Source organism: Ixodes scapularis, unplaced genomic scaffold (assembly GCF_016920785.2).
Source record: "Ixodes scapularis isolate PalLabHiFi unplaced genomic scaffold, ASM1692078v2 PGA_scaffold2__306_contigs__length_199485367, whole genome shotgun sequence".
Taxonomy (NCBI): domain Eukaryota; kingdom Metazoa; phylum Arthropoda; class Arachnida; order Ixodida; family Ixodidae; genus Ixodes; species Ixodes scapularis.
Window position 1 is genome coordinate 25,278,038 of NW_024609857.1, and position 6,365 is coordinate 25,284,402.

Below are 6,365 nucleotides of genomic sequence, written 5' to 3' on the forward strand. Positions count from 1 at the left end.
TTTAGGGTGCGACCTACAACATTTTCCCGAAAAAAAAATAAAAAAATAAGAGTCTAAATTTTGTTTTACCGAAAACAAAACAAAGAAAAAAAAAAAAAAACGAACTACGCGTTGTCGAACGCTTACACTCCACCCAAAGGCGGCATGCGGTCTGGACATGCCAAAGTTTTAGGGCTAACCGTTATTTTAAAACATGAAACGATTTTTAACATTATCCCCTTATCCCAAAATTTTGTCCGTCCGTGCATTTTCCGCCAAATTTAGAGGAGAAAGTGACGTCACCTGACGTCCCGTGACGCACCAACCTCGGTTTTCTGCAGGGAAGATAATCCTCTTAGCGCTCCCCTCTCCGAAGAGAGCCAAGTTGGGGCAACATCTAGATAACAAAGCCGTAGTTCTGAATGACATGACGTCATCAGAGAAGGTCAACGCTGGGCACAGATTGGACACGACGATTGCGTCAACGTTCGGCTCAAACTTCACTCGAAGCCGAACGCTGACGGAGCACTCGTTTCCAATCTGTGTTCAGCGTTGGTCTTCTCTGATGACGCCATCTCATTCAGCACTACGGCTTCGTTATCTAGAAGGTGTTGGTTGGGGCAAGGTAAAAAGTGGAGAGGATACAGAAAAGGAGGAGGCGGAAAAAAGTGGAAAGCGCGAAGAAGAAGGCACGTGATCTACACGTTAATTAAGTTTTCCCACTAGATATAGCGGAAAAATTAACGTCTCGTGGCTGGCCGAAACATTAATTCAGTTTCCCAACTAGATTTAGCGGGGAAATTGACGTCAAGTGACCTATACACCAATTCAGTTTCTTAGCTAAATTTAGCGTGAAAATTAATGTCTTGTGACCTAGACACCAATCCAGTTTCCCCGCTAAGTTTAGCGGGGGAAATCGACGTCCCGTGTCCTGATGGCACGTGACCTAAGCATCAATTCAGTTTCCCCGCTAAATTTAGCGGGGGAAATCGACGTCACGTGACCTATGCAACAATTCAGTTTTCCCGTTAAATTAAGCGAGAAAATATAAGTCATGTATCACTCTGATTCCCTCCCCCTATCCTTCCCCCCTCTCCCCCCCCCCCCCCAGCCCCCTCCTAGCAACACCTCCTAGATAAATTGCTCCCAGGGTGTCCTCTGCATCCCTCTCCCTCCCCGTGTCTTCCCACCCACCTCCAATTACTTACCTCTCCCTCGCTCCCCCTTTCCCCTTCTCCTACAGAACCCTCCCTCCCTCCACCCCTGGTCATGTGACACACCATTTTAGTTTCTCGCTAGATTTAGCGGGGACATATACTTCATGTCACACCAGCTCCCTCTCCACATTTCTATCCTCACAATTACCATCGTTACCAACGGGAGTCCATTGAAGATCGCCCAGGCCCCAAATAGCGGCGGCGCACGAGCAGACAGCCTGAATGTTAGGATGTAGGCTCGTGTGGGGCTCTCCTCCTCCTCCGCGTTCCCTGCCCCAATCCTTCTTCTCACCCTCCTACAGTGCATATAGTGCCCCCTCCCCTGCCCATCTGCCCAATATGTCTTCGTTCCCCTCCTTCCCACCCCAACTTCCTCCCATCCACCCTCCTTCCTCCATCGACTCTCCCACCCTCCCCCAATTCCTACCCGCTTCCTCCCCACTTGCCCTTCTTCCCTTCCCCCTCCCCGGCCACGTGACATAGCTTGCATTGACGTCACTTGGTCAGACATAATAGGGAAAGGTCGCGTGACACTAGCGAGTTTTAGTAGACCGTGTTTCCCCCTTCGCTAATCCCCTCCGCTACCCGGAACTCTACAACCAAGGCCATCGGCACGCAGGCGCAGTGGCGGTTTCTTCGTAGCGGAGGGTCAGCGGAGGGGGACACACGGTCTACGAACACTGACGCTTCTGAGGCTGCACTGCCGCAGAGATCCTCCAGTGACGTCACACGAGTCGGCAGGCGAGCGCCGCGGAAAAACATTGGGCTGAGGGCGTCGGGCATAAATTTACCGACGTAGTCATTTTTATTGGCACAAACGTTTGTTAATAGGTAAAACGGGAGTTATATATGTGACTGGGAAACCTATTTTATCACTCAGGCAGCTTATTAGCACGTACAAGTATTGTTATGATAGGCAAGAATTTCAAGAAATATGGTTTTCGTTTTAGACATAAAAGCGAGAAGACATAAACTCATAATTATTGCCCTGAAAGGTTACTGTAAGAAGTGAAGGGACATGCCAAAACGCATAACAGAAACAATCAAGTAGGTGCTGCTTGCTCACTGAATTCGTTTATGGAGCTAATTAAACGAAGAGTATTAAAACAAAATAAAAATGTGGACTGATGCTCTTTTGACGTTTAAAAACAAATGCAACGTGTTTAAATATAATTTTTAGCAGAGGTAAACAACTAATTATAATAATAAAAAACAACTGAAGGCGAGCTGGCGAATGTTTATCATGAAGTAATTAATACAAAACTGATACACGAAAAAAAAAAAATTAAACGCAGAAAAGACACGAAAAAGAGGGACAGACAGCACCTGAAGAGGTATGCAAACTGGTGCCGTAGTCCGAGAAACGTTTCACCGCTCCGTCAAAAAAGCTGGACTCCCTCTCCGTTCTTTAGTTGAGACACAACAGCGAGTCGTGGCAAGCCGTGTTGATCCGGAGATGGGGAAGCGATCGTGAAACGCTCACGGACCACGGCGCCAGTTTGCATACCAGTTTAATCAACGTGCGGGTGCGGGAGTTTCATGCCCACAACTACCTGCGTTCATTCACGCTACGAATAGAAGCAGTCAATAGAAGTTTTCTCACCTTTGAAAGCTTTAATTGTATCTTCTCGTGAATCCATACTTTCTCCTTGTATCCCATCTTGACACGATTTCACCACAAGCATCTTAGATGTCCTTCTGCAGCTTTCGCGACACCAAGACGCAGCATATGTACGGCATGTGGACTTTAAAGGGAAGATGGGGCACTTCTACATTTGAGAAAAAACGCTTGAATTGCGTTCATTTGGCCTTTAGAATAACAGATATCAAAATTATATTTCAATGCGACGCGCCGGAGAGCCACAAGAGCAATTTCAAAATAGGGCTGAAGCCCCGCCCCCCTAGCCTTGGACAGCCAAAAGATCCGTCGATGACGTCACGGACAGCGACTGTCTTTCGCGTTTTGCTCGCGTTTAACAATACTTACGCAGCAAATGGTTTGAGTATTCGGGTTCACGGGGTAAAAATACACTAGAATTCACTTCTAACTCATTTTTTCCAAGAAGCTCCATAGCTTCCCTTTAAAGAAATGGTGAACCGAAATTTGGATTTCAGAAAAACAATGCTGGAGATGTAGGCTGGACGCTACAATCCTTACAACACTACACGTAAGACGATATCTCGAATGAACGGCCGTATTTTTGGAAAAAGAAGTCGAGATTGAACCAGGCCGACGAGGCGCGTGACCCCCGTCAAGATACCTGGTTTCCTCCTCTCTTCGCTTCGCTCCCTCAAGGCCGCGAGGCGGAGAAGACGCGAGGCCGTTACCTCTCCTTCTCGGAGAAATATGACGTCACATTCCTGCCAAATGCTCCTCTGTTTTAAAAAAAAATACGGACATCCGTTCGAGATATCGCTGTATAAGTGATGTTTTGGTGCTTGTAGCATCCCGTTGCACGCTTTTGCCGCGTGTTTTGGGGAATCCAGATTTCGGTTCAGCATCCCTTTAATGCCGTTGCACAATTATAATGTTATGACAACTATTGCGCTGAATATAAAATAATTTTTTAGATATTAGGGTATCATATGTTCTTTTCTCTGACTTGGAATAAGCCTCATGAATCTAGTCGTTCAACCATCTACAAAAGTTTTTCAGCATAATGTTCGTGCTGCACCACAAGTGGTGAAACAGGCGTCGAAGTCCTCGTTGGTAGACAGTATAGTTCCGTTGTGGGCTCGGTCACGACCTGGCGCTGGTTCCGAACCTTCAAAGACTCTGCCGTTTTGGAGAGTTCTTAAAGAAGCTGTGCAACAATTTTTGTACTTTGCGCAAATACCGCTTAGAACAGATCCCTGACGTTAATGACCTATGAAACACGCGTTCGTTTTTCACTTCACGCAATAGAAGTCCCAGAAAAAAATTAAAGAAAAACGAGCAGCGTTCACCCCCTCAACTCGCAGCCAGAACAAGCGGCCACGCGATCTGGAGCCGATTATATGCCGCCAATGTTGATCATAGCCACGCGCTGGGGTTGGCAAAGCACAGGACACGCGCTGAGTTCCAGACATTGTTATGGCTCGGCTATTGTCGTCGTTGCAGCGATTGGACGCGGGCGACTACCCGAATGCTTTTTGAGCTAGTAATTATCACGAGCCCGAATCGAGTGCCCACGCAGGGCTCGGGTCCAATCTATGAACCGCATTCAAATATCGTCACTTGGGTGTACTGCGATCCCCGAGTTACGTCATCAAATTTTGCAAAGGAGAGATTGAACGAAAATAATTGCTTTTGTCCTTGAAATTTTACCGCAACAAAGGAGTTTCTTGGCCAGTGGCGTTGCGTGCGAGTATCCTTGAGTCCCACTAGTGCCAATAAGCTCGTGTATAGTGAAAAACATTCCAACTGAATATCGTTGCACAGCTCCTTTAAACAACAGCATAATTTTCTCCCAATTGGGCCTTAATGACGAACATATATGAATAAAAAAAGCCCCTCTCGATCCAGTGCACTGACAAGGGAGTAGTTCTGCGCGAGTGAAATTGTTGCTGTCAAGTTTTCTGCGGCGCTGCCCTGCATTTCTGACACTTAAGCATTTTTAAAGCGGCATAAACTGCGTATCCTGCCACGCAGACTATGTAAGACTGGGAGGGTCTCATTTATCGCTTGTGGCACTGCCTCTTCTGTAACGACTATGTTGCAGCTGGGTCGTAGCGTGTTTACTTGTTTTTCAAGCTTCTCCCATCGCTCGTCTTCTCACGTGATTGTCGGCAACGTGCTCTGCGGTTGACAGCTTATTTTCACCTTCATAGAGCTGTCTTAAAGGCATGTGATACTGCGATCCAGCCAGCTGCCGGTACTTCCCGAAACGGTCTTCCAAGCTATCATGCAGTCTGAATCTTTCCCAACAGGACATAGCTCGGCCCGAGCTCAGTGGAGCAGATTACATTGACTTTTTAAAATAAAATGCGCAACAGAGATAGGAGCCTGTAACCTGCAGCTTTCGCATGAAGCGAAAGCTATAGTCTCCTGATTGTGGTTTTGAGAACGGGAGCTTGCGCTACGAAGAAAAGTTTCGAAAACAAAGAGCGCGAGCTAGCTAATACTTGTCGGCTTCGTTGCCGTGTCAGCGTAAAATTAAACGAAGTAAATTAATAAAAAAATACGACGTGAAAATATAGGGAAGTTCGCACCCTGGTAGGCGTCGACAGCACTAGATTTTCTCGAGAGATCGCCCGCAGCAATGCTTCTCGCAGTTCTTCATCATCTGGGAACTTAAATACAGACACTCTGGTCGAGGACATAGTTCTCATGGCAGCCAGGGACACGGCATTTATGAGGCATGACTAGCCCGAGAGGTGTCTGTAACTCGCCAACCACCACGCGCTAACCACCATGCACGCCAAAAGCAAAAGAGACTGTTAATGCAGTTCGCGTACTGCCGCTACGAGCCTTGCGCGAGCCTTTCGTGCGCAAAAAAGGCAAAAATTGTCATTGCGCAACGGTCCGGGAAACCCCCGCCCCCCCTCCACCGCAAAAAAAAAAAAAAGTGTTAGAGCATGTGTTTTATGGCGCACCGGAGGAAAACACAAATATACAAGCGCAAAAAAAAAAAAAGAAAACATGTGTAGCAGAGAAGCCTTCCTCTCAGCTCGGCCCATTCGTCGTGAATCTGTGACGTCACAACTCGGAGCGCTGCGGCCTTAGCTCTAGGTGGTGTTGCTTATGACCACCAGAAAGAAGGGCGGACGTGGGGTAAAGGGCTGGAGAGCGTAGCTTTCGCTGCGTTAAAGGGATACTGAACCGAAATTTGGATTTCGCAAAATAAGGCTGCAGTTCTTTGAACGCGACGCTGTGAACTCTAAAAAACATCACTCATACATCGATACCTCAAACAGATGGCGGTATTTCTGGAAACGAAGGGCGCGATCAAGCAAGGACTCTGACGTCACGATCCTCCTGGAACAGTTAAGAATCAGAGGCCAGATTCCCGAAACTTTCTTACGACAAACAAATTCGTAAATTTATCTTACGACAATGTTACTAAGTTTTGGATATTCCCGAAGCAAAATGTTCGTAAGTTTTACGTAAGTTACGGATTTCGTCATAACTTACGCAAAACTTACGAACATTTTGCTTCGAGAATACTGAAAATTCCGTAACTTTGTCGT